The sequence below is a fragment of the Oncorhynchus masou genome, unplaced genomic scaffold, assembly GCF_036934945.1.
Source record: "Oncorhynchus masou masou isolate Uvic2021 unplaced genomic scaffold, UVic_Omas_1.1 unplaced_scaffold_1318, whole genome shotgun sequence".
Lineage (NCBI taxonomy): Eukaryota > Metazoa > Chordata > Actinopteri > Salmoniformes > Salmonidae > Oncorhynchus > Oncorhynchus masou.
In genome coordinates this window covers 36,872-52,456 of record NW_027003045.1, presented here as the reverse complement: position 1 = coordinate 52,456, position 15,585 = coordinate 36,872, and the positions used below count along the sequence as shown (strand labels likewise).

General features: G+C 44.8%; 1 pseudogene; it reads left to right on the top strand.

Moving 5' to 3' along the window:
* Window positions 1-15,585, top strand: part of LOC135530290 (epidermal growth factor receptor kinase substrate 8-like) — a 32,213-nt pseudogene that overhangs the window by 9,176 nt on the left and 7,452 nt on the right.

Here is a 15,585-nt window from a genome sequence, read left to right as displayed (position 1 = left end):
ACACAGGGTAGTAGTAAGGCCCTACACAGGGTAGTAGTAAGGCCTTACAGAGGGTATTAGTAAGTCCCTACAGAGGGTAGTAGTAAGGCCCTACAGAGGGTAGTAGTAAGGCCCTACAGAGGGTAGTAGTAAGGACCTACAGAGGGTAGTAGTAAGGACCTACAGAGTGTAGTAGTAAGGCCCTACAGAGGGTAGTAGTAAGTCCCTACAGAGGGTAGTAGTAAGGCCCTACAGAGGGTAGTAGTAAGGACCTACAGAGGGTAGTAGTAAGGACCTACAGAGGGTAGTAGTAAGGACCTACAGAGGGTAGTAGTAAGGCGCTACGGGGGTAGTACGTAAGGCGCTAGACAAACATTGTCAGTAGAATGGCTGAAGAGCTCAGTGACTTTCAATGTGGCACCATCATAGGATGTCACCTTTCCAACAAGTCAGTTAGTCACATCTCTGCCCTGCTAGAGCTGCCCCGTTCTACTGGAATTGCTATTATTGTGAAGTGGAAACGTTTAGGAGCAACAACGGCTGAGCCACGAAGTGGTAGGCTACACAAACTTACAGATCTGGACCGCAGAGTGCTGAAGCACGTTGCACATAAAAATCGTCTGTCCTCGGTTGCAACACTCACTACCGAGTTCTAAACTGCCCCTGGAAGCAACATCAGCACAATAACTTTTCGCCAGGAGCTTAATGAAATGGGTTTCCATGGCCAAGAAACTGCACACAAGCCTAAGATCACCATGCGCAATGCCAAGCGTCGACTGGAGTGCTGTACAGCTCGCCGCCATTGGACTCTGGGGCAGTTGAACCACGTTCTCTGGAGTGATGAAACACCATATGTCAGTGAGACAGACTAATCTGGGTTTGGAAGAACTTGACTGGCCTGCACAGAGCCCTGACCTCAACCCCATCGAACACTTTTGGGATGAATTGGAACACCGTCTGCGAGCCAGGCCTAATCGAACACTTAGCCAGGCCTAATCGCCCACTTAGCCAGAGGCCTAATCACCCACTTAGCCAGGCCTAATCGAACACTTAGCCAGGCCTAATCGAACACTTAGCCAGGCCTAATCGCCCACTTAGCCAGGCCTAATCGAACACTTAGCCAGGTCTAATCGCCCACTTAGCCAGAAGCCTAATCGAACACTTAGCCAGGCCTAATCGCCCACTTAGCCAGAGGCCTAATCGAACACTTAGCCAGAGGCCTAATCGCCCACTTAGCCAGAGGCCTAATCGCCCACTTAGCCAGAGGCCTAATCGCCCACTTAGCCAGAGGCCTAATCGCCCACTTAGCCAGAGGCCTAATCGCCCACTTAGCCAGAGGCCTAATCGAACACTTAGCCAGGCCTAATCGAACACTTAGCCAGGCCTAATCGCCCACTTAGCCAGAGGCCTAATCGCCCACTTAGCCAGAGGCCTAATCGCCCACTTAGCCAGAGGCCTAATCGCCCACTTAGCCAGAGGCCTAATCGCCCACTTAGCCAGAGGCCTAATCGCCCACTTAGCCAGAGGCCTAATCGCCCACTTAGCCAGAGGCCTAATCGCCCACTTAGCCAGAGGCCTAATCGCCCACTTAGCCAGAGGCCTAATCGCCCACTTAGCCAGAGGCCTAATCGAACACTTAGCCAGAGGCCTAATCGAACACTTAGCCAGAGGCCTAATCGAACACTTAGCCAGAGGCCTAATCGAACACTTAGCCAGAGGCCTAATCGCCCACTTAGCCAGAGGCCTAATCGCCCACTTAGCCAGAGGCCTAATCGCCCACTTAGCCAGAGGCCTAATCGCCCACTTAGCCAGAGGCCTAATCGCCCACTTAGCCAGAGGCCTAATCGCCCACTTAGCCAGAGGCCTAATCGCCCACTTAGCCAGAGGCCTAATCGCCCACTTAGCCAGAGGCCTAATCGAACACTTAGCCAGAGGCCTAATCGAACACTTAGCCAGAGGCCTAATCGAACACTTAGCCAGAGGCCTAATCGAACACTTAGCCAGAGGCCTAATCGAACACTTAGCCAGAGGCCTAATCGAACCCTTAGCCAGAGGCCTAATCGTCAAGTCAACACACCTGTTGTATTCTGCATTGTTCGTTAAGAGCCTGTAAGTTTCATGGTCAAGTCTACACACCTGTTGTATTCTGCATTGTTGGTTAAGGGCCTGTAAGTTTCATGGTCAAGTCTACACACCTGTTGTATTCTGCATTGTTTGTTAAGAGCCTGTAAGTTTCATGGTCAAATCTACACACCTGTTGTATTCTGCGCATGTGACAAATAACATTTGATTTGATTTGAGAATAAGGTTATTGGGAAGACCTTCTCTTTCCCCTCCTCCCCCTCCTCCCTCTCTTCCCCCTCCTCCCTCCCCTCCTCCCCCTCCTTCCTCTCCTCCCCCTCTTCCCTCTCCTCCCCCTCTTCCCTCTCCTACCCCACTTCCCCCGCTTCCCCCTCTCCTCCCTCGCCTCCCTCTCCACCCTCTCTTCCCCTTCCCCCTCTCCTCCCCCCCTCCTCCCTCTCCCTCCCCCTCCTCCCTCTCTCCCCCTCCTCCCTCTCTCCCCCTCTTCCCTCTCCTCCCCTCTTCCCTCTCCTCCCCCGCTTCCCCCTCTCCTCCCTCTCCACCATCTCTTCCCCTCCTCCCTCTCCACCATCTCTTCCCCTCCTCCCTCTCCTCCCCCTCCTCCCTCTCTCCTCCTCTTCCCTCTCCTCCCCCTCCTTCCCCCTCTCCTCCCTCTCCACCATCTCTTCCCCTTCCCCCTCTCCTCCCCCCTCCTCCCTCTCTCCTCCTCTTCCCCCTCCTTCCCCCTCTCCTCCCTCTCCACCATCTCTTCCCCTTCCCCCTCTCCTCCCCCTCCTCCCTCTCCTCCCCCCTCCTCCCTCCCTCTCTCCTCCCTCTTCCCGCTCCTCCCCCTCCTTCCCTTCTCCCTCTCCACCCCCTCCCTCCCTCTCTCCTCCTCTTCCCTCTCCCTCCCCCTCCTTCCCCTTCTCCCCTCCTCCCTCTCTCCTCCTCTTCCCTCTCCTCCCCCTCCTTCCCCTTCTCCCTCTCCACCCCCTCCTCCCCCTCCTCCCTCTCTCCCTCTCCTCCCTCTCTCCTCCTCCTCCCTCTCTCCTCCTCCTCTTCCCTCTCCTCCCCCTCCTTCCCCTTCTCCCTCTCCACCTGTTTCTATCAGATGATAAACAGCCTCAGTATTCTGACCAGAATGAACCTTCGGAGATGATGGCTACCAGAGTGGATCGAGACGTGGTGAGTGTTTCCCACTGTCCGTCCGTCCAGATACCACATACTGATACCGTCTGTCTGTCAGTCCGTCGCCCTCGCTCTCTGTGAGTCTGTCAGCAGATTGTCGGCAGAGTCAGCAGAGTCAGTAGTGTCAGTGTGCATCCAGGAATGTGTGTTTAATAGATCTAGTATCGCTGGAGGAAATAAACTATTTGTTTGTTTCTTCAATACTGCAGACTGGTGGTTAGTTTCACCTAGAGGCTGATCTGGAGTCAGGTCTTCAGTCATTTGTTTGGTTCTTCAATACTGCAGACTGATGGGTAGTTTCACCTAGAGGCTGATCTGGAGTCAGGTCTTCAGTCGTCTGTTTGGTTCTTCAATACTGCAGACTGGTGGTTAGTTTCACCTAGAGGCTGATCTGGAGTCAGGTCTTCAGTCATTTGTTTGGTTCTTCAATACTGCAGACTGATGGGTAGTTTCACCTAGAGGCTGATCTGGAGTCAGGTCTTCAGTCGTTTGTTTGGTTCTTCAATACTGCAGACTGATGGGTAGTTTCACCTAGAGGCTGATCTTGAGTCAGGTCTTCAGGTGAAGATGAGATGCCATGTTCAGATGAATGGAAACTAGCATGAATGACAGTTTCAGACATATATAGGTGCTTCTAATACTAACCAATAGGACATCAAATCAAATGTATTTGTATAGCCCTTCTTACATCAGCTGATATCTCAAAGTGCTGTACATAAACCCAGCCTAAAACCCCAAAGAGCAAGCAATGCAGGTGTAGAAGCACGGTGGTTAGGAAAAACTCCCTAGAAAGGCCAAAACCGAGGAAGAAACCTAGAGAGGAACCAGACTATATGGGGTGGCCAGTCCTCTTCTGGCTGTGCCGGGAGGAGATTATAACAGAACATGGCCAAGATGTTCAAATGTTCATAAATGAGCAGCATGGTCCAATAATAAGGCAGAACAGTTGAAACTGGAGCAGCAGCACGGCCAGGTGGACTGGGGACAGCAAGGAGTCATCATGTCAGGTAGTCCTGAGGCATGGTCCTAGGGCTCAGGTCCTCCGGGAGAGAGAGAGAAAGAGAGAATTAGAGAGAGCACACTTAAATTCACACAGGACACCAAATAAGACAGGAGAAGTACTCCAGATATAACAATCTGACCCTAGCCCCCCGACACATAAACTACTGCAGCATAAATACTGGAGGCTGAGACAGGAGGGGTCAGGAGACACTGTGGCCCCATCTGATGATACCTCCAGACAGGGCCAAACAGGAAGGATATAACCCCACCCACTTTGCCAAAGCACAGCCCCCACACCACTACAGGGATATCTTCAACCACCAACTTACCATCACGAGACAAGGCTGAGTATAGCCCACAAAGATCTCCGCCACGGCACAACCCAAGGGGGGGGGGGGGGTGTCAACCCAGACAGGAGGATCACATCAGTGACTCACCTGAGCCACAATAGATGGCTGTATTAACAACAAGGATACACCACTATTAGGAGCTGTAGGATCAGTAGTCTGTTCTGTATTAACAACAAGGATACACCACTATTAGGAGCTGTAGGATCAGTAGTCTGTTCTGTATTAACAACAAGGATACACCACTATTAGGAGCTGTAGGATCAGTAGTCTGTTCTGTAGTAACAACAAGGATACACCACTATTAGGAGTCTTGGATCAGTAGTCTGTTCTGTAGTAACAACAAGGATACACCACTATTAGGAGTCTTGGATCAGTAGTCTGTAGATCAGTAGTCTGTTCTGTAGTAACAACAAGGATACACCACTATTAGGAGTCTTGGATCAGTAGTGTGTAGATCAGTAGTCTGTTCTGTAGTAACAACAAGGATACACCACTATTAGGAGTCTTGGATCAGTAGTCTGTAGATCAGTAGTCTGTTCTGTAGTAACAACAAGGATACACCACTATTAGGAGTCTTGGATCAGTAGTGTGTAGATCAGTAGTCTGTTCTGTAGTAACAACAAGGATACACCACTATTCATAGTCTTGGATCAGTAGTATGTAGATCAGTAGTCTGTTCTGTAGTAACAACAAGGATACACCACTATTAGGAGTCTTGGATCAGTAGTCTGTTCTGTAGTAACGACAAGGATACACCACTATTAGGAGTCTTGGATCAGTATTAGGAGTCTTGGATCAGTAGTCTGTAGATCAGTAGTCTGTTCTGTAGTAACAACAAGGATACACCACTATTAGGAGTCTTGGATCAGTAGTCTGTTCTGTAGTAACAACAAGGATACACCACTATTAGGAGTCTTGGATCAGTAGTCTGTAGATCAGTAGTCTGTTCTGTAGTAACAACAAGGATACACCACTATTAGGAGTCTTGGATCAGTAGTCTGTTCTGTAGTAACAACAAGGATACACCACTATTAGGAGTCTTGGATCAGTAGTCTCTTCTGTAGTAACAACAAGGATACACCACTATTAGGAGTCTTGGATCAGTAGTCTGTAGATCAGTAGTCTGTTCTGTAGTAACAACAAGGATACACCACTATTAGGAGTCTTGGATCAGTAGTCTGTAGATCAGTAGTCTGTTCTGTAGTAACAACAAGGATACACCACTATTAGGAGTCTTGGATCAGTAGTCTGTAGATCAGTAGTCTGTTCTGTAGTAACAACAAGGATACACCACTATTAGGAGTCTTGGATCAGTAGTCTCTTCTGTAGTAACAACAAGGATACACCACTATTAGGAGTCTTGGATCAGTAGTCTGTTCTGTAGTAACAACAAGGATACACCACTATTAGGAGTCTTGGATCAGTAGTCTCTTCTGTAGTAACAACAAGGTTACACCACTATTAGGAGTCTTGGATCAGTAGTCTGTAGATCAGTAGTCTGTTCTGTAGTAACAACAAGGATACACCACTATTAGGAGTCTTGGATCAGTAGTCTGTAGATCAGTAGTCTGTTCTGTAGTAACAACAAGGATACACCACTATTAGGAGTCTTGGATCAGTAGTCTGTAGATCAGTAGTCTGTTCTGTAGTAACAACAAGGATACACCACTATTAGGAGTCTTGGATCAGTAGTCTGTTCTGTAGTAACAACAAGGATACACCACTATTAGGATTCTTGGATCAGTAGTCTGTTCTGTAGTAACAACAAGGATACACCACTATTAGGAGTCTTGGATCAGTAGTCTGTAGATCAGTAGTCTGTTCTGTAGTAACAACAAGGATACACCACTATTAGGAGTCTTGGATCAGTAGTGTGTAGATCAGTAGTCTGTTCTGTAGTAACAACAAGGATACACCACTATTAGGAGTCTTGGATCAGTAGTTTGTAGATCAGTAGTCTGTTCTGTAGTAACAACAAGGATATACCACTATTAGGAGTCTTGGATCAGTAGTCTTGGATCAGTAGTCTGTTCTGTAGTAACAACAAGGATACACCACTATTAGGGGCTGTAGATCAGTAGTCTGTAGATCAGTAGTCTGTTCTGTAGTAACAACAAGGATACACCACTATTAGGGGCTGTAGATCAGTAGTCTGTAGATCAGTAGTCTGTTCTGTAGTAACAACAAGGATACACCACTATTAGGAGTCTTGGATCAGTAGTCTGTAGATCAGTAGTCTGTTCTGTAGTAACAACAAGGATACACCACTATTAGGAGTCTTGGATCAGTAGTATGTAGATCAGTAGTCTGTTCTGTAGTAACAACAAGGATACACCACTATTAGGAGTCTTGGATCAGTAGTCTGTTCTGTAGTAACAACAAGGATACACCACTATTAGGATTCTTGGATCAGTAGTCTGTTCTGTAGTAACAACAAGGATACACCACTATTAGGAGTCTTGGATCAGTAGTCTGTAGATCAGTAGTCTGTTCTGTAGTAACAACAAGGATACACCACTATTAGGAGTCTTGGATCAGTAGTCTGTTCTGTAGTAACAACAAGGATACACCACTATTAGGAGTCTTGGATCAGTAGTTTGTAGATCAGTAGTCTGTTCTGTAGTAACAACAAGGATATACCACTATTAGGAGTCTTGGATCAGTAGTCTTGGATCAGTAGTCTGTTCTGTAGTAACAACAAGGATACACCACTATTAGGGGCTGTAGATCAGTAGTCTGTAGATCAGTAGTCTGTTCTGTAGTAACAACAAGGATACACCACTATTAGGGGCTGTAGATCAGTAGTCTGTAGATCAGTAGTCTGTTCTGTAGTAACAACAAGGATACACCACTATTAGGAGTCTTGGATCAGTAGTCTGTAGATCAGTAGTCTGTTCGGTAGTAACAACAAGGATACACCACTATTAGGAGTCTTGGATCAGTAGTCTGTTCTGTAGTAACAACAAGGATACACCACTATTAGGAGTCTTGGATCAGTAGTCTGTAGATCAGTAGTCTGTTCTGTAGTAACAACAAGGATACACCACTATTAGGAGTCTTGGATCAGTAGTCACTTCTGTAGTAACAACAAGGATACACCACTATTAGGAGTCTTGGATCAGTAGTCTGTAGATCAGTAGTCTGTTCTGTAGTAACAACAAGGATACACCACTATTAGGAGTCTTGGATCAGTAGTCTGTAGATCAGTAGTCTGTTCTGTAGTAACAACAAGGATACACCACTATTAGGGGCTGTAGATCAGTAGTCTGTAGATCAGTAGTCTGTTCTGTAGTAACAACAAGGATACACCACTATTAGGAGTCTTGGATCAGTAGTATGTTCTGTAGTAACAACAAGGATACACCACTATTAGGAGTCTTGGATCAGTAGTCTGTAGATCAGTAGTCTGTTCTGTAGTAACAACAAGGATACACCACTATTAGGAGTCTTGGATCAGTATTAGGAGTCTTGGATCAGTAGTCTGTAGATCAGTAGTCTGTTCGGTAGTAACAACAAGGATACACCACTATTAGGAGTCTTGGATCAGCAGTCTGTAGATCAGTAGTCTGTTCTGTAGTAACAACAAGGATACACCACTATTAGGAGTCTTGGATCAGTAGTCTGTTCTGTAGTAACAACAAGGATACACCACTATTAGGAGTCTTGGATCAGTAGTCTGTTCTGTAGTAACGACAAGGATACACCACTATTAGGAGTCTTGGATCAGTATTAGGAGTCTTGGATCAGTAGTCTGTAGATCAGTAGTCTGTTCTGTAGTAACAACAAGGATACACCACTATTAGGAGTCTTGGATCAGTAGTCTGTTCTGTAGTAACAACAAGGATACACCACTATTAGGAGTCTTGGATCAGTAGTCTGTAGATCAGTAGTCTGTTCTGTAGTAACAACAAGGATACACCACTATTAGGAGTCTTGGATCAGTAGTCTGTTCTGTAGTAACAACAAGGATACACCACTATTAGGAGTCTTGGATCAGTAGTCTCTTCTGTAGTAACAACAAGGATACACCACTATTAGGAGTCTTGGATCAGTAGTCTGTAGATCAGTAGTCTGTTCTGTAGTAACAACAAGGATACACCACTATTAGGAGTCTTGGATCAGTAGTCTGTAGATCAGTAGTCTGTTCTGTAGTAACAACAAGGATACACCACTATTAGGAGTCTTGGATCAGTAGTCTGTAGATCAGTAGTCTGTTCTGTAGTAACAACAAGGATACACCACTATTAGGAGTCTTGGATCAGTAGTCTCTTCTGTAGTAACAACAAGGATACACCACTATTAGGAGTCTTGGATCAGTAGTCTGTTCTGTAGTAACAACAAGGATACACCACTATTAGGAGTCTTGGATCAGTAGTCTCTTCTGTAGTAACAACAAGGTTACACCACTATTAGGAGTCTTGGATCAGTAGTCTGTAGATCAGTAGTCTGTTCTGTAGTAACAACAAGGATACACCACTATTAGGAGTCTTGGATCAGTAGTCTGTAGATCAGTAGTCTGTTCTGTAGTAACAACAAGGATACACCACTATTAGGAGTCTTGGATCAGTAGTCTGTAGATCAGTAGTCTGTTCTGTAGTAACAACAAGGATACACCACTATTAGGAGTCTTGGATCAGTAGTCTGTTCTGTAGTAACAACAAGGATACACCACTATTAGGATTCTTGGATCAGTAGTCTGTTCTGTAGTAACAACAAGGATACACCACTATTAGGAGTCTTGGATCAGTAGTCTGTAGATCAGTAGTCTGTTCTGTAGTAACAACAAGGATACACCACTATTAGGAGTCTTGGATCAGTAGTCTGTTCTGTAGTAACAACAAGGATACACCACTATTAGGAGTCTTGGATCAGTAGTTTGTAGATCAGTAGTCTGTTCTGTAGTAACAACAAGGATATACCACTATTAGGAGTCTTGGATCAGTAGTCTTGGATCAGTAGTCTGTTCTGTAGTAACAACAAGGATACACCACTATTAGGGGCTGTAGATCAGTAGTCTGTAGATCAGTAGTCTGTTCTGTAGTAACAACAAGGATACACCACTATTAGGGGCTGTAGATCAGTAGTCTGTAGATCAGTAGTCTGTTCTGTAGTAACAACAAGGATACACCACTATTAGGAGTCTTAGATCAGTAGTCTGTAGATCAGTAGTCTGTTCTGTAGTAACAACAAGGATACACCACTATTAGGAGTCTTGGATCAGTAGTATGTTCTGTAGTAACAACAAGGATACACCACTATTAGGAGTCTTGGATCAGTAGTCTGTAGATCAGTAGTCTGTTCTGTAGTAACAACAAGGATACACCACTATTAGGAGTCTTGGATCAGTAGTCTCTTCTGTAGTAACAACAAGGATACACCACTATTAGGAGTCTTGGATCAGTAGTCTGTAGATCAGTAGTCTGTTCTGTAGTAACAACAAGGATACACCACTATTAGGAGTCTTGGATCAGTAGTCTGTAGATCAGTAGTCTGTTCTGTAGTAACAACAAGGATACACCACTATTAGGGGCTGTAGATCAGTAGTCTGTAGATCAGTAGTCTGTTCTGTAGTAACAACAAGGATACACCACTATTAGGAGTCTTGGATCAGTAGTCTCTTCTGTAGTAACAACAAGGATACACCACTATTAGGAGTCTTGGATCAGTAGTCTGTAGATCAGTAGTCTGTTCTGTAGTAACAACAAGGATACACCACTATTAGGAGTCTTGGATCAGTATTAGGAGTCTTGGATCAGTAGTCTGTAGATCAGTAGTCTGTTCGGTAGTAACAACAAGGATACACCACTATTAGGAGTCTTGGATCAGCAGTCTGTAGATCAGTAGTCTGTTCTGTAGTAACAACAAGGATACACCACTATTAGGAGTCTTGGATCAGTAGTCTGTTCTGTAGTAACAACAAGGATACACCACTATTAGGAGTCTTGGATCAGTAGTCTGTTCTGTAGTAACAACAAGGATACACCACTATTAGGAGTCTTGGATCAGTAGTCTGTAGATCAGTAGTCTGTTCTGTAGTAACAACAAGGATACACCACTATTAGGAGTCTTGGATCAGTAGTCTGTTCTGTAGTAACAACAAGGATACACCACTATTAGGAGTCTTGGATCAGTAGTCTGTTCTGTAGTAACAACAAGGATACACCACTATTAGGAGTCTTGGATCAGTAGTCTGTTCTGTAGTAACAACAAGGATACACCACTATTAGGAGTCTTGGATCAGTAGTCTGTAGATCAGTAGTCTGTTCTGTAGTAACAACAAGGATACACCACTATTAGGAGTCTTGGATCAGTAGTCTGTTCTGTAGTAACAACAAGGATACACCACTATTAGGAGTCTTGGATCAGTAGTCTGTTCTGTAGTAACAACAAGGATACACCACTATTAGGAGTCTTGGATCAGTAGTCTGTAGATCAGTAGTCTGTTCTGTAGTAACAACAAGGATACACCACTATTAGGAGTCTTGGATCAGTAGTCTGTAGATCAGTAGTCTGTTCTGTAGTAACAACAAGGATACACCACTATTAGGAGTCTTGGATCAGTAGTCTGTAGATCAGTAGTCTGTTCTGTAGTAACAACAAGGATACACCACTATTAGGAGTCTTGGATCAGTAGTCTGTAGATCAGTAGTCTGTTCTGTAGTAAAAACAAGGATACACCACTATTAGGAGTCTTGGATCAGTAGTCTGTTCTGTAGTAACAACAAGGATACACCACTATTAGGAGTCTTGGATCAGTAGTCTGTTCTGTAGTAACAACAAGGATACACCACTATTAGGAGTCTTGGATCAGTAGTCTGTTCTGTAGTAACAACAAGGATACACCACTATTAGGAGTCTTGGATCAGTAGTCTGTAGATCAGTAGTCTGTTCTGTAGTAAAAACAAGGATACACCACTATTAGGAGTCTTGGATCAGTAGTCTGTTCTGTAGTAACAACAAGGATACACCACTATTAGGAGTCTTGGATCAGTAGTCTGTTCTGTAGTAACAACAAGGATACACCACTATTAGGAGTCTTGGATCAGTAGTCTGTTCTGTAGTAACAACAAGGATACACCACTATTAGGAGTCTTGGATCAGTAGTGTGTAGATCAGTAGTCTGTTCTGTAGTAACAACAAGGATACACCACTATTAGGAGTCTTGGATCAGTAGTCTGTAGATCAGTAGTCTGTTCTGTAGTAACAACAAGGATACACCACTATTAGGAGTCTTGGATCAGTAGTCTCTTCTGTAGTTAATCATTACAGATTTAAAGTAAATGCAGCATGTGATACAGTATGAGGCACTACCCTCCTCTCCCACGCTATTCTTTTTCGCCAAGCTTGGAAAATACACGGAGAAGAGATAAACAGGGACTGCTGTTGTAAAGGAAAGTCCTAGTGTTTTACACTGATTGACTGTAGCAGCATCTCCAGCAACAACACAGCTCATGTTGAGCCTGGCAGCGACTGTCAATCTACACCTACATTACATTACATGACTTCATTTAGTGATTAACAAAGGAAGTCTGTCTGTGGTTGTGTGTCTTTTAAACACTACTGTCTTCTCTTGCAGCAAATCCTGAACCACATTCTGGACCACATCGAGTTCTTCGTGACCAAACTGCAGAAAGCGGCTGAGGCCTTCAACGAGCTCTCTAAGAGGAAGAAATCTAAAAAGAACAAGAAGAAGGGACCCGGAGGTGGGTGTTGTAGTTCTTTAGATCTAGTTTGTAGTCCTCCTGGCCTGGTCCTGATCTTCATTCTACTCTCCTTGACCTCGTTACTGTTGGGTGGTGTAGTTCTTTAGATCTAGTTTGTAGTCCTTCTGGCCTGGTCCTGATCTTCATTCTACTGTCCATGACCTCGTTACTGTTGGGTGGTGTAGTTCTTTAGATCTAGTTTGTAGTCCTTCTGGCCTGGTCCTGATCTTCATTCTACTGTCCATGACCTCGTTACTGTTGGGTGGTGTAGTTCTTTAGATCTAGTTTGTAGTCCTTCTGGCCTGGTCCTGATCTTCATCCTTCTGTCCATGACCTCGTTACTGTTGGGTGGTGTAGTTCTTTAGATCTAGTTTGTAGTCCTTCTGGCCTGGTCCTGATCTTCATTCTTCTGTCCATGACCTCGTTAATGTTGGGTGGTGTAGTTCTTTAGATCTAGTTTGTAGTCCTTCTGGCCAGGTCCTGATCTTCATTCTTTTGTCCATGACCTCGTTACTGTTGGGTGGTGTAGTTCTTTAGATCTAGTTTGTAGTCCTTCTGGCCTGGTCCTGATCTTCATTCTTTTGTCCATGACCTCGTTACTGTTGGGTGGTGTAGTTCTTTAGATCTAGTTTGTAGTCCTTCTGGCCTGGTCCTGATCTTCATTCGACTCTCCATGACCTCGTTACTGTTGGGTGGTGTAGTTCTTTAGATCTAGTTTGTAGTCCTTCTGGCCTGGTCCTCATCTTCATTCTACTGTCCATGACCTCGTTACTGTTGGGTGGTGTAGTTCTTTAGATCTAGTTTGTAGTCCTTCTGGCCTGGTCCTGATCTTCATTCTACTGTCCATGACCTCGTTACTGTTGGGTGGTGTAGTTCTTTAGATCTAGTTTGTAGTCCTTCTGGCCTGGTCCTGATCTTCATTCTACTGTCCATGACCTCGTTACTGTTGGTTGGTGTAGTTCTTTAGATCTAGTTTGTAGTCCTTCTGGCCTGGTCCTCATCTTCATTCTACTGTCCATGACCTCGTTACTGTTGGGTGGTGTAGTTCTTTAGATCTAGTTTGTAGTCCTTCTGGCCTGGTCCTGATCTTCATTCTACTGTCCATGAACTCTTTATTGTTGGGTGGTGTAGTTCTTTAGATCTAGTTTGTAGTCCTTCTGGCCAGGTCCTGATCTTCATTCTTCTGTCCATGACCTCGTTACTGTTGGGTGGTGTAGTTCTTTAGATCTAGTTTGTAGTCCTTCTGGCCTGGTCCTGATCTTCATTCTACTCTCCATGACCTCGTTACTGTTGGGTGGTGTAGTTCTTTAGATCTAGTTTGTAGACCTTCTGGCCTGGTCCTCATCTTCATTCTACTGTCCATGACCTCGTTAATGTTGGGTGGTGTAGTTCTTTAGATCTAGTTTGTAGTCCTTCTGGCCAGGTCCTGATCTTCATTCTTCTGTCCATGACCTCGTTACTGTTGGGTGGTGTAGTTCTTTAGATCTAGTTTGTAGTCCTTCTGGCCTGGCCCTGATCTTCATTCTACTCTCCATGACCTCGTTACTGTTTCCCATTTACATCAAAACAGGAAACAATTCGGAAAACAATTGATGTTGCTTGACTAGTGACTAGGGACTATCCTACTGTAATACTGTATGTACTAGACTAGGGACTATCCTACTGTAATACTGTATGTACTAGACTAGGGACTATTCTACTGTAATACTGTATGTACTAGACTAGGGACTATCCTACTGTAATACTGTATGTACTAGACTAGTGACTATCCTACTGTAATACTGTATGTACTAGACTAGGGACTATCCTACTGTAATACTGTATGTACTAGACTAGGGACTATCCTACTGTAATACTGTATGTACTAGACTAGGGACTATCCTACTGTAATACTGTATGTACTAGACTAGGGACTATTCTACTGTAATACTGTATGTACTAGACTAGGGACTATCCTACTGTAATACTGAGTGTTACCTGTCATGTCTCTCTCTCTCCTACTGTAATACTGTATGTACTAGACTAGGGACTATCCTACTGTAATACTGAGTGTTACCTGTCATGTCTCTCTCTCTCCTACTGTAATACTGTATGTACTAGACTAGGGACTATCCTACTGTAATACTGTATGTACTAGACTAGGGACTATCCTACTGTAATACTGAGTGTTACCTGTCATGTCTCTCTCTCTCTCCTACTGTAATACTGTATGTACTAGACTAGTGACTATCCTACTGTAATACTGTGTTACCTGTCATGTCTCTCTCTGTCCACCAGAGGGAGTGCTAACACTGCGAGCCAAGCCTCCCACTCAGGAGGAGTTTGTTGACTGTTTCCAGAAGTTCAAACATGCCTTCAACCTGCTGGTAAGACACCAAAGATGAATGATGTTATTTAATATATACTTTAACTGTAAAAAAAACAACAACAAAAAACCATCTAACATTCTTTTACATTTGTATGACTTTCCGTGTCTCTCTCCTCCAGGGGAAGTTGAAGTCCCACATCCAGAACCCCAGCGCTGATGATCTGGTCCACTTCCTGTTCACACCACTCAGGATGGTGAGAGACAGACTGCTCTACTCTGTTATTCCATGTTCTGTTCCTGTTCACACCAGTCAGGATGGTGAGAGACAGACTGCTCTGCTCTGTTATGGTTAAGCCAGATTCCACTCCACTCCATCCCCACAACCTTCCAGGTGATCCAGACCTCTGGAGGGACAGAGCTGGCTAAGTGCCTAGTAGTTAGTGGTGAGGGTCAGAGCTGGCTAAGAGCCTAGTAGTTAGTGGTGAGGCTCAGAGCTGGCTAAGAGCCTAGTAGTTAGTGGTGAGGGTTTAAGAGCCTAGTAGTTAGTGGTGAGGGTAAAGGTTTAAGAGCCTAGGAGTTAGTGGTGAGGGTAAAGGTTTAAGAGCCTAGGAGTTAGTGGTGAGGGTGAGGGTAATGGTTTAAGAGCCTAGTAGTTAGTGGTGAGGGTTAGGGTAATAGTTTAAGAGCCTAGTAGTTAGTGATGGGGGTAATGGTTTAAGAGCCTAGTAGTTAGTGGTGAGGGTCAGAGCTGGCTAAGAGCCTAGTCGTTAGTGGTGAGGGTTAGGGTAATGGTTTAAGAGCCTAGGAGTTAGTGGTGAGGGTTAGGGTAATGGTTTAAGAGCCTAGTAGTTAGTGGTTAGGGTCATGGTTTAAGAGACTAGTAGTTAGTGGTTAGGGTTTGGGTAAGGGTTTAAGAGCCTAGTAGTTAGTGGTGGGGTTTAGGGTAATGGTTTAAGAGCCTAGTAGTTAGTGGTGGGGTTTAGGGTAATGGTTT